This window comes from Cyprinus carpio, chromosome A25 (genome assembly GCF_018340385.1).
Source record: "Cyprinus carpio isolate SPL01 chromosome A25, ASM1834038v1, whole genome shotgun sequence".
Taxonomy (NCBI): domain Eukaryota; kingdom Metazoa; phylum Chordata; class Actinopteri; order Cypriniformes; family Cyprinidae; genus Cyprinus; species Cyprinus carpio.
In genome coordinates, this window is record NC_056596.1 from 15,727,147 (window position 1) to 15,744,702 (window position 17,556).

Sequence of the window (17,556 nt, forward strand, 5' to 3'; positions counted from 1 at the left end):
GAGGGTGATCCGCCAAGCTTCAGCAATACAAGCTCCTAAGCTGTCAACAGTCACACACATTGTGCGGGAGGAGATTGGGACAGAGGATGTTTTCCTTCTTGGGGATCACATTGAGGAGACCCAGTTTGGCATTGACAACCATCAATCTGGTTTGTTGTCATTGGTTGTGTCCGTGTTTGTAAAGATAAGGCTCCACCATGTTGCCTCTCTTGAACTACATAAAGGGAGCACGTGAAAGAAGCTCTGCAAAACAGTCCTCTTTCAGGGGTTTTAGTGTGTGTGTGTGTGTGTGTGAAAGAAGCTCTGCAAAAGTGTGTGTGTGAGCGTTGAGAGAGAGAGAGAGAGAGAGAAGAGTGTGTGTGTGTGTGTGTGAGAGAGAGAGAGAAGAGTGTGTGTGAGTGTGTGTGTGAGTGTGTATGTATGTGTGTGTGAGAGAGAGAGAGAGAGAGTGTATGTCACAAATCATTATAAATTGTTTCTTATTAAAATATTTTACTGCAACGATCTGTTTCTGCTTCTTTATCATATTTATAGTGTGTGATTTATAAATTACCTTATATCCTACATCACATATTTTGATTTTGGACGTCTGGTCACTTTATATCTTACATCAGAATATTATATAACTGTTAAGCCTACTATGAATATTAAAATACGCTGAACCATGTGTCCTGTATCATAGCATAGCGTCAAAAATCAGTTAGGTATTCAGTGAGATATGATTAATTAAATGCGCTGACAGCTCATTGCACCTGGCAAACAAGTTACACTGAGTGGAGCTGGCGACCGATCCAAGATGGCGGCTCCACGGCTCGACCGTGCCAATAGGCAGTGGCGTTCGATAGGGCGTCTACCTATATGATGTCTATGACATGTGTAAACAAAAATGTGACATTAGTAAACAACAGAGAACAGTCAAAACGTCTTCAGGTGACGTTATGATATTTCCATCAAAATAAAAGTTCCATTGAAACATATATTTTTGGTTTGAGGTAGATATAAACGTGCATTTATTTAATTCTTCTATCTATTGCAATACTGCATATGTGTTTATTCAACTGCACTGTCCAATCTATAAACGACAACAGTGTGGAAATCAGGACTTTTAATTTGAAAGATTTTTTGAGCAGTTTTCACAGCAGTCAGTACTCGAAGATCTTGTGGCTTGAGCACATGAAAATAAAATCAAAACAGCACATATGTGATTGTAAAAGTCCAGAGCTGAACAGGACATGTCGAAACGGATAATGTGAGTGTTTTCGTGTTATATGTAAATATGAACCGATGTGTTGTTTTGCATATATATAAATATATATATATAAATATATATATAAATATATATATATATAAATATATATATATATATATAAATCAGTAAAGATTACATTATTGATACTTTGTCCTTTCGAAAATGTGTAACTGTGTGGGTTTACTGTATGTATTGTAAAATTAGTACTCTTTCAAAAAGTGTTTTAAGGCACCATGGTAACATCATGTTTTGTGTATGGTAAAGTTACACTGATAATGCTATGCTTTCCAATACCATGTTTTTTTAGACATGATACCAGGGTATTACCATTGTTGAGAATAATACCATCGTTCTTGTTTACTGGTACCGGTGCCGCTGCTGAAACAAACAAACAAACAAACAAACAAACAGCCAAAACCAGCCTTAGCTGGTTTAAGAGGGTCCACCTGGTCGAGCTGGTTTTAGCTGGTTGGTCAGTCTGACTAGAAGTGGACAAATCCCTTCCCAAAGCAACCTGCTTACACCAGCTATGACCAGACTAGAAGACCAGCTAAAACCAGCCGACCAGTTTAGGCTGCTGTCAGCTGAATTTTTTTTTTTAGCAAGGATGGTAAAGCTACATGTATTTTGAAGACAAAAACTGGGCAATACTATAGAAAATACATGTTTTTACACATGATAGTAAAGTGATGCTCACTGAAGTATTTGAGTACAATGTAAAAATCTTGGTCAACGCATGTGGCATGAACAAAACTGTACAATAGTTCTTCCACATTTTAGTAAGGAATTGGAGCATTTCATTAGAGACAACTGGAAATTATACATACACACACACACACACACACACACACACACACATATATATATATATATATATATATATATATATATATATATATATATATATATGTATGTGTGTGTGTGTGTGTGTGTGTGTGTGTGTGTGTGTAAGTTAAATGCAGGACTCCTCAAGTCATGAAATGCAATGAATCCTCCAAAAATTAATTTCATGTAATTTTATGTCATTTCTCTTCTATTTGTTCAGATATCCTTTATACCAGCTCGGTAACCCACAGCTGAGAATATTCCGGCCCACCTTCAACCTGGCCCTGGTCAGACCCGGCAAAGAACAGCCACCTGATACCGTGCAGTTTCGCATTCCAATGGAGTACGTGTTTCATGTAATTTTCATCAATGATACCAGCCTTTTTTGACATTCCAAAAGAGGACACAACTAGAAATCAGTGGTTAAAGGGATAGTTCACCCAAAAATGAAAATGTGATGTTTATCTGCTTACCCCCAGGGCATCCAAGATGTAGGTGAGTTTGTTTCTTCAGTAGAACACAAATGAAGATTTTAACTCAAACCGTTGCAGTATGTCAGTCATATAATGGAAGTGAATGGGTGTCACAGCTTTAAGAGTAAAAGAAAAAAACACATGCACAAACAAAACCAAATTAAACCCTGCGCCTCGTGACGATACATTGATGTGTAAAGACACGAAACAATCGGACTGTGCAAGAAACTGAACAGTATTTATATCGTTTTTTTTTTTCCTCTGATTCACATTGACACTCCATCTACAGTCTCAGTTAGGAGTGTCAATGGTCCATTTGAGAGATAGGTGGCGGTAATGCACTTAAAAGTCTACGATCTGCCGTAAAGCAAGAAGAAGACGCGAAGGCGTTCAGGACAGTTTGGACATTGCGGTGAATCAGAGGTAAAAAGTTATATAAATACCCTTCAGTTTCTTGCACAGACCAGTCGTTTCGTGTCTTTACACATCGATGTATCACCATGAGCCGCAGGGTTTAATTTGGTTTTGTTCGTGTATGTTTTTTTGATTCTCAAAGCCGTGATTCCCATCCACTATCACCACTGACAGACTGCAACGGTTTGAGTTAAAAATATTCGTTTGTGCTCTACTGAAGAAACAAAATAAGCAGATAAACAAATTTTCATTTTTGGGTAAACTATCCCTTTAAGTTTTATTTACAGCACTGTTGCATATCAGTACAACCCAAATATTTGAGTGTGTGCAGGGCATTTTACGGAGGAAAATTTTCTGAACTTGGTAAGGGGTGTAACATTTCCATCACAAGCTTGAGAAATTCGGCCAATCACAACACACTGGATAGCTGGCCAATCAGGGCACACTGTGCTTTTCAGAACAATGAGCTTTGTAAAAATCTACGTGTTTCAGAAAGGTGGGGCATAGAAGAGCAACAATAATATCTTGGGTCTTTTGTAAAAGTTTTTTTTTTTGTGTGTTTTTTTGAATATTAATTGAATTAAACATTGTATTAAACATAATGTTCTTTTTAGTGTTATTTTTTGAAACATTTTATGTTTCCTTTAAAATTTTACAATGCTGTATTTACATTATTTTCCACTAGGTGGCAGACAAATCCCACAAATCTCTTTCATCTTTGCACTGTGAATTGCAGTGTGGGAATCTTATTGCACATGATTATCACAAATAATTAAACCGTCTTAAGTGATGCTTAACTATAATTGCAGACCGGTTAGATGCAACACAGCATTTTGTGACAAAACCCGGGATGACGTTTCCGTGTGCGGTTGCATGGCCGATGATGCCTTGGAGCTCCCTTGCCTGTCTCAAGATTTGTTTACAGCTCTTTCACCTGCTTAAAATCCGACATCTCGTTCCTTTATTGTTGACGTTTGTTAAACGTCACTAAAAATACAGCCGTAATTATTGCATTGCTGTGGTGTAATATGAAACAGGCAGTCAGACTGTTAATAATGGGTCTAATTGGAGTCCACACAAGAAAAGAGGACAAAGTCTGCTTTGTTTTCTGGAGAACCTCAGGGCGTACATCTAAAACAGTGACGGTGGAGCCTTGTTCCTCAGTTATTATTCCGCCAGTATGTGTTCCAAACCACACACGTTTGTAATTGGGCTATATGTTATCACTTGAACAAATGCTCAGAGGAAGCTTCTTTTTTTTTTACCTGCTTTTACTCCTTTGTTTTTACAGACTGTTTTGTGATCTTAAGTGTCTTAATCTGCATCAGGCATCCTTGTCACCTGAATCTAAACATTTCGTGCCTGTGCAATCAAAGGAAAAGGTTTTTTTTTCCTTCTTCTTCTTGTTTTGGAACCACTGCCACCTCATTGGACATCAAGATCTGTTTTGTCTCCTCCGGAGCTGCGTTTGACACAGTCCCATCGCAAACAGTATTAAAGTAGACAAGGCAACAGAGGTATCATTAAAACATTAAAGACATCCCCCTCTTCACTTTCTACTTTTCAAAGATACCCTTCACTTTGGCAAGGAGTTGTTTTGCTTGAAACCAACCTGGTTTGCATAGTGATTATCAGAGCCAAAGAATTTCAAAGCACTTGTTTTTGTGAAAGAGGGCCTCTTTACAAAGTGTTTTTACTTGCAGGATTTGTTTAACCTCGTTTATTTATCATCCTATGTGCCTTTTAAGTATTTGATCTATCATCAACATTTGATCTTTCATCTTTTTATTTACTCTTTCTTTTGAATGATTTCATTTTAATGATCTTTTCTTAGTTCATTAAAGCTATTTGTCTACTCTCTTGCCGCCTTTATAGTCCTAGTGGTGTGAATGTAACCTAGAGGTCACCGGCTAACAAAAGATCCCCCTTTTTTTGGATTTCCTCAAAATTTGGAGTGTTTTGTCCCTCTGCCTCTGAGTCACCTACTTGGAAAGCCTTTGAAATGGGCGGTGTGAGTGCACATGTTTAGAGATGAGCGTGGACTGTTTATGTGTGAAGGGTGGGGCGCGGCTCAAATTTGCAGTAGAGAGGATTGAACAACAAGGAGGTCTCTATCTTTATGAGACGTCAGTGCTTACAAAAGATAAGCCACAGGCGCAAGGCACTGTTTACATCTGCTGAAGGTCATGACTGTGTTGCCCAGTGCTTCATTTAATAGATTCTTTGGAGTGGAACTGAGAAACGTTGTCCAAACAGAAAAAAAAAAAGTACAGTATAAATTAAGTGATTACTAAAATTGCAATTAAATGGCTTGCCACTGTTTTGTCTTTATATCTGAGATTTCAATTTTAACTTGATATTTCAAGTTAAACAACATTTATTTACACGATTTAATGAAATATTTAATATTTCATTTTTAGTAAATGATTTATTTTATAGTGAAAGTAAATAAACAATATTATGACTTAATTATTACATTATCATCAACTTACGGACCCCCTGCAGTTTCCCTCATTAACCCACAGGGGTTTGTGAACTCCAGTTTGAGAAACCATGCTTTACATAATAGATGAAGAGGAAAATAAAAAAGAGGGGGAAAAAACATCATGGGGAAAAAAGAAAATACTATAGAAATATGTTGTAGGATAAACTCAAACCTGGATTTCCCATATCAAAGAGTAGCTTGAAACTTTAACAATGCTGTTTTTATTCCTTCCAAGATAAAGTGTCAGAAAGGGTTAGTCCAGTTAGTTTGGTTTGCCCCTCTGACCTAAAATGTTTACTATTATAGCTTAATATTTTAATAATTTAACAAAATTTTTTACACAATTTGTGTAAAACACAACAAGTGCTTATTTTGATTGTTTTAAAATGTATTTAAATTTTAATTAAATGTTACATTTTTCATTTTAATTATACAATGTTATGATTTAATCAATTATTTTCAACTGACAAACCCCTAGAAGGTTCGCCAACCCTTTTATATTTGCAATATTTTGTTGCTCTTCACTATTTTGTCTTTGATAGATGAAGTGGAAAATGTCATGAAATTATCACAGAAAGAAAGAAAATAGGATTGGAATATGTTGCAGGCCAAATTCGACACTGCATTTCTCATCTGAGCACCATTGTTCAATGTGATGGTTTTTCTGCCTTACTAGATGAAGTCTTAGAGATGTGGCCTCATGGTTTAAATGCATTTTCCAGACACATCGAGCTGTGTGTCTCATGTTATTTCAATACAACTCTGCATCGGGTCCCAGTCCTCCTCAAAAAGCCTAAAAAGTAGATTGATACAAAATTCAATCTTGTCATTTAACATCAGATGCTCCAGCCCTATACAGTGCTAGACGTGGATGGTGAAGCAAAGGTTTTTCCAGTTGGCAGAGCTGTCGAGTTCACCAGGGGGCTGGAATTTAAAAAGATCTCAGCTTCTCCACTCCAAGATCTCAGAAAGCACTTAGGTCTGCTAACTATTCGTCTCACTGTGGCTCAAGTGCTCTGCTCTCTAGGAAATCGCCTAACTCTCTCACTTTCACATAGACAAACACACGCTTGTACGCATCTCCTCTCTCACATAAATTACGCGGCCAAAACTCCACTCCACTTCATTGAAATCTGGGCATCACACGCTGGTGCTGTCTCGGAAAGATGTGCGTACAATATTCTTTCCAAAGGAGCATCTGTTTGTTGGGTTTCTTGGAAACCCTCTCCTTTAAAAAAGAAAAAAAAAATTACATGGACTGACTTGTGGACAAACATCCTTGTTTTTCAAAGCAGTTCATTATTTTGTTCCCGTTAGCTCCAGCGTCATATTTTCTGAATGGTTCTCGTTGGCTTTTGTGACTGAAAACATAATGATACAATTTTCATTTGTTTGTTCAAGAAAGCATGTCACAAAATGCAATTTATATCATTTCAGTCCTCGAAAAACAGAATGTTTCCAAAATAACTTGGGGTTCTCAGCATTGGGGTCTCCAGAGATGCAGATTAACATAATTTGCCACCTGTGAGATCCTAAAGCGTTCATCTTTAATTTTGTTATGTGGGTGGGCTGGGGTTGTGGGGTCACAAGAATTTTGGAACTTAAATAGATGGATCATGGACCAAAAAAAAAAAAAGGTTGGAAATCTCTGTATTAAATGCTTCCATATGACATGAATCCTAAGGTCTTACTTCAGTACATATAGATTCTCATATTTTGTTCTCTTACTCCATGGCAACTCTGAACCTCTATCCGTTTCAATTTTCTTCAAGAATGACCAAGTTTGATGTCAGAAATTATCTAGAGAAGATCTACAGCGTTCCTGTTGCAGCTGTACGCACAAGGATCCAATACTGTGAGTAAATCTTTCTGTCATTATATTTGATCTGGAGTGATTAATTTAATCTTGTAAGTGAACAGTATTTAAAGCTGATTTTGGTTTTATTAAACAATTTTTTTTTTTTTTTTTACAAGACAAAAATAAAAAAAAAAATTTTATCCCATATATATGTGAACAATTATAAGTAAGCCATCTTACTTATAACTGTTTGACGGTTGCTCAGTGTGGTATTAGTCCCGTCCCTCCTACACTGTGATTTATTAGCTGAATAAAAAGTGGCAGTCATGATTGCTGTGTTTTACCCAAATTTGAACATTTTTCAAATCTCGGCACTGAGGAAAAACAGCGTGAAATAAATGGTTAGCGTTTTAAAAAACAGGGCACTAACATTGAAAAAAATATAAAAATATGCTAGCTTTGGGGGGAAAAAACACCTTGGTGGAAAAACGGGATAAAACTGCGTATCTGTGCCACTATAAAACAATGATTTCGGGGTGATTATGATTTTGTATCAGTTTAATAAACTGGGAGGTTTTTTTGCAATATTTTATGAAATTATACTTGCTTTTCTGTTTGGTATTACAAGTATTTTAAACTTCACAGCTTTATTTTGAAAAGACACATTGCGGTGTTTAAATTCCAATTGCATCAAGTCTCATGTCTTTTTAGCGTCTTGTGCCATAATTGTTGCATTTTAAAGATGGCTTGATGATTAAAAAAACTAAAAGTGTCAAGACCTCACCATTCTGGTCCATTCCAGTACGTTTCTGCCAGCTGTTTTTGAATGCGAGAGCATGTCCTGTGAGCAGCCCCTCACTCTTTTGCACTTCTGCTCACTCAGGTTTTTTTTTTTTTTTTTTTTTTTGTCTACTCTCCTAGCAACGCAAGCCAAACTCAACTGACAGCAGAAGTGATGGGTCCTTATGAAGCCCTTATACAACATCTCACCAATGTTCTGTGTTTATCACTTGTTTTGCGCTCATGGGGTGGTCGGTCACCTAGATAGGGGTAATATGTATGTTAGTCAATGAGAATGATCAATACTGACAAGATGTTTTGTAGATACTTGACAGTCGAGCGGAAGTATGAATTATATGTATAAACATATGGCTAATTCAGGGAACTGTGTTTTCAGTGGGAGACACTGAGAGAGGGAAGGAGAGGGAAGTTTAAAGGAGTTGTTTGCGTGATTCCACTCACAGCTGCTTATCTCTCCATCCATGGCTGTAGCGTTCTAGTCTACAGTTGTCCTAGGATGCCCTGCCCTGTTTATTTCTTCACAAAGTTTGCCAATAGTGTTACACAACCATGTTTCTTTTTCTTTACACTCACTGTTAAAGGAGTAGTTCACCCAAACCTGAAACTTTCGTCATTTAGTTATTAACCATCATTCCAAAATTGTAGGTTTTCTGTGGAACACAAAAGGAGAATTTTTTTAATTTCCATGCAGCTGTTTTTTTATACAATGACAGTTCATAGCGAATTGTATTTGTCAGATGACCAAATTTTTTTTTTTTTTTAAAGTTAAATGTCCTGAAGGAACATTAAGGCTTTGTGTGAGAATTAGAAGATGATTCACCCTATTCATCCTTCCATTTGTTTTGTTTTATTTATTTGTTATTTAGACCCTGTATTTCTTTTATTTATTTTTTAATCAAAATGTCAAAATCCTCTACCTGGGAAACATCAGACTTCTGACAACGTATGCCTGATATCTCCAATCATTTTGTCAGCATAAACTCCACCCCTTTCTAACATAGAGTGCATTATTTCCCGCCCCCTTTTTCAGCAGCACTGATTCTGGAATTTTCTAACTTTTTTTTTTTTTTTAAGTTAAAGCTTTATAAGACATGAATCAAGCCAACCCGCTACGAGGTCAGTCACAATGGTACAAACTATGTTTTTAAGCAAAAACTTTGATGAAAATCAGACAAAAAGTTACAAGACTGTGTACTCAATTGCTTTAATGAGGGAAAAGAACTACAACCCATGAACGTTGCAAGTGATATATATATATATATTGTATGTAGATTTAAACAATATATTTTAAGCTCACAGTATGCATGTTTTTAAAGTTTTGTAAGTTATCGTTAAAAAATGATTTCCCTTTCAAGACAATTAATGCCATTTTGACTTCCGGAACCTGACTGTTGCACTGTATAGGTGGCAAGCTTGCATTCAGATCTGCCTGCATAGAAACCCGCCCCGTCCCTGCCCTTAAATTTTATTTTCTTCTTTTATAACCTGTTTCATTCGAATGCACATCACAATACAGTAAAAAAGATCTGTCGCTACTTCAGTTTCAATGCGACTTTAAGTCACTATCATCTGTTCAAATAGAAATTTCACAATTTCATTTTGAAGTCATTTTACTTGACATTACACAGATTTATTAGGCAAAATTGTACATGTTTTGAGCTTTTTCTATTCAGTGAATTAATCTGGTTGGCAGACCGGACAAACAGTTAACAGTTCTGAACTCAGTGTCTCAGTGATTTGCAGTTCTTAAGTTAACAGCTTACTTTGGGGAAGATTTTCAGTGAATAGAGTTTAGGTTCTTCTGAAATATCATCTGACTTCAGAAAACATTTAATATTGTGCTTAAGTTGTATCGACCACTTTTAATGAGGCTTTTTATTATTATTATTATTTTTTTGTTCTTTTGAGCTTAACAGCTGTAGTCACTTTCAGCTTCATGGTATGAGAAAGATTTGCATGCAGTTTTTCAAAATATCTAGTTTTCCACATAAGAAAGTAAGTCATATGGGTTTGGAATGACATGAGGGTGACTAAATGACATTTAAAAAAATGGAACTATTCCTTTAAAGCAGTGGACACCAATCTTTTTAAGGCCAAGATTTCTTTTCCCTTTACTAGCAAATTGGCAGAATCTTATACTGAATATTTTTTTTTAAAGCAAATTTATTTATTGGCTATTTGCTTTATATATATATATATATATATATATATATATATATATCTTTATATATATATATATATATATATATATATATATAAACTGGCCTTAAACATAAAATATCTGTAACCATCTAAAATTAGATGCAACCACTGTATTTTAATCACAATCCAAGCAAAGATGCTATATACATGTTGCACGAGCAGTTGTTTTTTATTTGAATTACATTGATTAATTTCAGGGTTTAAAACAAAAACAGAATTGCCTGACTTTAGGTTTTATTTATTTTATTTTTTTGCTTCATAAAACGATAGACTGTATAATATAAATCACATCTGCATGAAACAAAAACAGCAGGTCTGAATTAGTTGCAAATTCACTCTCTGACAACAGGTGGCGCTTACAAACCAGCCACAATATATCGTTTCCTTGGTTACCGCTGTAGAGCATTATATTGCGGTAAGAGGAGAAGAAAATGCCACTGCCATCGAAACTTTTCTCAAGACAGTTCTCTTCAGGGATACATTAACATAACCCCATACCCCCAGTTCAGTATTTATATTTTCTTAATATATTTCGACCATCGTGAACACGGTGGGCTATTGTTCTCTGCCTGCTAACAGTATTTTCTCTTTGTGCTCATCTACAGCGTCTCTGACATCTGTTAATTCCTATTGACAGACTCTGGCATGATGTCTTTTTCTTTATCACTGCCCCAGTAGATTCTGAAAATAACTGAAAAATATAGTACAAAGAATGGAAAAATAATGCATTTTTGTACTTATTGTACTGTTATTTTCGGGATCTACTGGGACAGTGATAAAGATCGCGATCAACGGGTTGGCGGGTTGGCGACCACTGCTTTAAAGCATAAAGGTTATGTTAATATAACATAAACAATAATGCCTGAGGGTAAGTAAATAATGCTAGGATTATTACAGGCTTTACCGTCTGGTTAACGCAGAGGGAACCACTTTTACGAGCTGCCAGTTGGGTTTTCGCCACTGGGATTTTTTCCTTGCCGTTTCCACGCCAACATTAGAGATGGCCAATAAGCAAAGTGGTCATTTTTATAGCCACAACATAAAAGCTGAAAAAAATGCGGAACACCCATTAGGTGAAATAGACCATGACAGAGAAGGTGTTTGCTCTGCGTCATGGGCTCCACGCCGCTGATGGTTTAAAGGATGTGGAGAAAAGGGGGGCACGGGTGGAACCCCCAGGCTCAAGGCGTCTATTCTTTTTCCTTCCGAGTATTTTGAAAGGGGTTTCTATAACTACCCCTCAGACCTGGGATTTGTAACATAATAGTAACCAGCCAACACACAACCTCAAAAGAGAGCTTGATTGAATATTTATTTATACTATATAATGTTGGGTGGGAGTACGGGAATGGAAACAGGGTTCGCATACATGTACAAAAGCACTTCTCACCTGTTTTGCGGGTTGACCATCCAGTTGACCCTAAATGGAGGGAGTGTTTGTGTTTATAGGGTTTCCTTGTAAAGGAAGACTGCCAATCTTGTATAGGAAAACTCATCACACAAACTGTCACTGAAACTTTTCAGTTTAGCAGGTTTTAAGGAGAGATTTTGCCACAAAATCTTGACATTACTATATAACTCTCATATAATTTCAAACCTTATATCATTGCAGAATATTCTTCTGTGGAAGAGGAATCTAAAGAAAAGTAAGTTGCTTGTGCTAGTACAGCTTTTAAGCTCCAGCAGTGACTGTCAACGAATCAGTACTCACTTATATTTTGGCCTATATTGTATGGCTTCAGAAGACCTGAAATGTAGCACGCACATTATATGTACCACAGTTAAATTGCATTTCGGTATATTTTTTGGTCTTTTTTGGAGCTTAGTAGACGTGGTCACTATGAACTCGTTCAAAAAGAGCTGCATGATGAACTAAACCTTTGAACTCTACAAAGTACCTTTCAGACCAAACTATCCACAGGGCTCCAAACTGCGACTAAAACAGTCGCATTTGCGACCATATATATTAATTTGCAAGTGACGTTTTTGCTTAGGTCGCCACTGGCGACTACCCGCCGAAAGCTCCTCAGGATTTAACGCTAAAAAAGTTTTCTCAGGTGGGTGATTTGCTTCATTCTAGCAGCGCCCCGTCTGTGATAAAACGAACTCGGGCCGAAGGTTAATACACACAACTACACCGAGTGTGGACCTGCTGCGTGTACAACAGCTTTCAGCCGAGATCGGCCCATAGAGAAAAAGCCGTCTGTCAGCCAGAAGTGTTTTGTAGAGTCGGCGTGGCTCTGGTCCATTATCTTCTCACCGATGCCGAGACTGAACCGACAGAGACGCATTTCAGCCAGAATCAGCCCGAGTGTTATTGCTATCTGGGTATATATTTACATGTTATAACTTAAAACTTTGAATGTAATGCATTTTTTCCTAATTGTTTTGCGATCAAATCTTTTGCTATGTTCACGTATTAAACTGAGACGATGCACATTAAAGTTTTAGTGGAAACAGAGAGTTTCAGACAGTCCTCTTCTCTGCCGCACATCAGTGCTGCCGCACACAGTCTGATAAACGCAGCTCCGCTGTGCAGCGCGAGAGAGAAATGACGGAGACGTAAGAAGGGAAAGTGCAGAAAATACAGCGTCTATTTCGTGCACAACTTGAACAAACTAGAACGATATTGGCAATATCGTTAACAATTCTCGTTTATAATAATTACTAATATGGCTTCTTCTAAACAAGATCTTGGTCTGTGTTCTTTTAATGCGTGAACCTTCATTATTTGAAGTTCAACTGCCGTCCAGTAATCGCAAAAAGCTCTGTGCTTTGTAACTTTTTAATAAAAAGTACCAGCTTTAAAATTATTCCGAATCCATAACTAAATTCAAACAATAAATACAGTTTTGGCGCTCCTTAATGCGGCAGGCGCGGTCGCTTTAGCGCCTCAGTTCAAGGGCAAGTGAACCCATTTAATCTTTCTCTTTAGTACTATAGTACATAGTGAACATGAATTAACATCAAAAGATAGGCTATTTTATAAGAGTTTCTACAGTATAACTTACTGGTATGTCTTATTTAGGTGTATCATGTGTGATGATTGTGGTTTATGATACTTGTTAATGTTATGTGTTATGTGTAATGAACAATTCTTTGTGACTGTAGATTTCAAGCTGCATTTAGTTCCCACTTTAAGTGAACCTTAGTTCCCAGGTCATCTACAAGATGGATTAAAATGCTGATAAAGTCAAGAAAAGATGAGACATAAACACGTGACAGTATGATTTAAATGTTGAAATGTAAATAAATAAATAATAATAATCATAAAATAAATAAAACACGTTTATTCTGTGGCACCTAAAAAAATTATTTGGCTCTTAGGTTTTTTTCTTATAGGAGCCAATGGCTCCTTACTCGATTTTTTTGCTTGGAGCCCTGTATCCAAATGTCATGCTGTAAAGTTATTTTAATGTGAAAAACAGCATACTGTTGTTCACAGAGTGGGTCCTGTCAAATGTTTTTAATGATTTAATCTTTTATATTCTTCTTGTACTGTCTTTTATTTGTTTATTTATTTTTATTTAGTGATTTGGTACTTGACTCCTTTCTCTGGGTTCTTGTGAATATTATCCAGCAGGCTTTGTGCTGTTACATCAAGGCCAGCTGGGAAAAGGTTAACATGCATTCCACAGTTAACAGGATTGAAGACATGGGCTTCTTAACAGATAAACCCAGCCCCCTGCTACCCCAAAAGACATATTGGATATCTGAGCTGTTCTGCAAAACATAATATTCTTTGAAGGTGTAATTCTGTCATTGTAAATATACCCAGCTGCAACACAGTTATATAGTAATGGTTGTTAGAGTGGGTATTTTTATATCCCCTGAGCTCTTACTAGTCAGCACTGATCAGATACAGTGAGGGGAAAAATTATTTGATCCCTTGCTGATTTTGTACGTTTACCCACGGACAAAGAAATGATCAGTCTATAATTTTAGTGGTAGGTTTATTTGAACAGTGAGCGGCAGAATAACAACAAAAAATTACATATATATGCATTTTAATGAGTGAAGAATAACAACAAAAAATCCAGAAAACCCACTCCTCTTTCCAGATCCTCTCCATGTCATTATGGTTTAGAGGCTGACGTTTGGCAACTTGAACCTTCAGCTCCCTCCACAGATTATCTATGGGATTAAGGTCTGGAGACTGGTTAGGCCACTACAGGACCTTAATGTGCTTCTTGAGCCACTACTTTGTTGCCTTGGCTGTGTGCTTTGGGTCATACCCTGGCTGAGGGAAGGAGGTTCTCACCCAAGATTTTATGGTACATGGCCCCGTCCATTGTCCCTTTGATGCAGTGAAGTCATCCTGTCCCCTTAGCAGAAAAAAAAACCCCCAAAGCATAATGTTTCCACCTCCATGTTTGACTGTAAAGATGGTGTTCTTGGGGTCATAGGCAGCATTCTTACTCCTCCAAACACGGCGAGTTGAGTTGATTATTTTTATTTTATTTACCTTTATCTAATCAGGAAGTCTCATTGAGATTAAAATCTCCTTTACAAGAGAGACCTGGCCAAGGTAGCAGCCATACAGTAAGACATATTTTAAAATACAACAGATACACATTAAAACAATATTTAAACACAATATCCTCTCAACAAAAACAATCACAAGCCTCAATTACCAATCTCTTTATGATGCCTTTAAATTCACCAATAGACACAAATTTATCAAGTTTTAAATCTTTTTGCAAATCATTCCATGCCCAGGGAGCATAATATGAAAATGCAGTTTTCTCTAGTACTGTGCAAATTCGAGGTAGGTTAAAAAGCAAACACTTGGAAGAGCGTAGCTGGTAACTGCCGGAACTAAGACAAAGGAGGGTACAGAGATAAGATGGAAGTTTACCTAACATTGCTTTATAGATAAAAATGTAACAGTGCTGTTTTCTATGTATAGCTAGTGATGTCCAACCCACCATCTCATATAAAATGCAGTAATGAGTACTGGATTTTGTATTTGTAATAAAACGTAATGAAGCATGGAACACTGAATAAAAGCTCTTTAAGATCAAAAGTAAAAATACTAAGGTTATCAAGTACTTGTGACTGAGCTTTTGAAAAAACTATAAACTTTGTTTTCTTAGAATTTAAAACTAATTTTAAGCTCACCAGATCACCTTCCAATGACTGAAAAGCAGTCTGAAGCTCTTTTACCGCCTGTGTTATAGATGGAGCAAGTGTATAAATAATAGTATCATCAGCATAAAAATGTTTTTTTGCTTGAATGTCCTTACCTAAATCATTTATAGAAATCGAAAACAAAATAGGTCCCAAAATGGAACCCTGGGAAACCCCTTTAGCTATATCAAGAAAATCTGATTTGAGATCCTCCACATGAACACACCGCTCTACCAAGTAATTTCTAAACCAGTTCAACGTCCCTGGCCCGAAACCAACACTGCTAAATTCATTTAGCAGCAATTCATGATTCACTGAATCAAATGCCTTGGATAAATCCACAAATAAAGCTGTGCAGTGCTGTTTTTTTTTATCCAGGGCACCAATAATGTCATTTATCACTACCGTAGCAGCAGTAATGGTACTATGGCCAGTTCTAAAACCAGACTGAAAAGAGTTTAAGATATTATTTTCAAATAAAAACTGTTTTAACTGTACATTTACCTGGGATTCAAGGATCTTGGCCAAAATTGAGAGTTTGGAGATCGGACGATAGTTGTTCATGTCTGAGGGATCACCACCTTTAAATAATGGGAGAACATAAGCAGCTTTCCAAATTTTAGGTAAAGAATTCGACAAAAGACTCAAATTAAAAATGTGAGTAACTGGCTCTGCAATAACATCTGCTGCCACCTTTAAAAGATAAGGGTCTAAGTTATCTGGGCCTACAGATGTTTTGTTATCAATGCCTTTCAACACTTAATCAAACACATCCTGATTTTCAATAGCTGGTGTAATCACTGAACATAGGACAGTTGTATTTGCATTTAAACTGTCAAATACGGACCCAACATGTATAAAGTATTTATTTAACTGGTTGATCATAGCTACTTTATTGTTTATTTTATCTACGTCAACCTGAATATATTCAGGAAGGCTAGAGGCTGCATGAGTCCCTGACAAGGATTTAATTAATTTCCAAATTTTTGAAGGATTATTTAAATTCTCTGTGGCTGACTTTAAATAAAACTCTGACTTAGACTTCCTAATCATCAGTGTGCACTTATTCCTTAGTGATTTAAATGTAGACCAATCAGTAGAGGTGTTTGAAAATCTGTCTTATGCCCATGATTTATATCTTAAATGAATTAGTTCTGAAAGACTATCTGAAAACCAGGGATTGTCCCTACCACTGATCCTGAACTTCTTAATGGGAAAATGTTTATTAGAGATGGACTGAAAAATTGACTGAAAATATTCCCATGCCAGTTGAACATCCTGTATTAAAGTTACTCTTCTAAGATCACTATGGTATAAATCATGCAAAAAGCTTGCTCCTCAAAATGTTTAAAATATCTTTTAAAAATAAAACGGGGTTTTACCTTAGAAATTTTTGTATTCCTGACACAAGCAATTACACAGTGATCACTGATATCATTACAGAATATGCCAGTTGAAGTAAATTTATGAGCACTATTCGTTATAATTAGATCCAGTAAGGTAGATTTGTGTTGCAATTTCGGATTTGGCCTTGTTGGTGCATTAATGAGTTGCACAAGGTTTAGGGTGTCACACAATTCTTTAAAACAATCTGAGGTCCCTAAGAGCCAGTCCCAATTTAAATCACCCATAAGGATAAACTCTGAGTCATTTAACTCATGTAAAATATCTGAAAAACCTTTAAGAGCATCCTTTGTAGCAGACGGAGGTCTGTAAAGGTCCCGGTATACTTCAAATGAAATCAAAGAACGAACTGATATGACGTCATTTCGAACAAAATCAGGCCAAAACGAAGATCGTTTTGAGTTTGTTTTGGCGGTTCGAAACAGCTCACCAAAGCAAACTTTCTGGGGGAGTTCGGCTCCTAAACACCTTTGAGATTCCATTGGTCTGTGAAGGTTATGCAGTCGGTGGGTGTGTTCTCAAACTCCACCTTCGTTGACGTGCATTTTTTTTTTTCTCGCTTCGTTCCTCATTCTGCGGAGGTCATGCAGGAGAGCAACATCTCCTGAATACACTGGAGTGTCGAATAACTGAGCTGCACAAATATATGTGTATATGTACGATCGCTCGCGGACAGACTTTAAAGATGTAGAGACAGTATTTAATTCCTAGAAAGAAATTGCAACGAAGCTTGGTGTCGATGACCCAGAGTTATGCAAAAAGCAACGCAGAGAAA

At 36.7% G+C, this 17,556-nt stretch overlaps 1 pseudogene; it reads left to right on the forward strand.

Annotated features, from left to right (window-relative positions):
* The first annotated feature begins 1,097 nt into the window (after nucleotides 1–1,097).
* Nucleotides 1,098–17,556, forward strand: part of LOC109062783 — a 31,397-nt pseudogene continuing 14,938 nt past the window's right edge.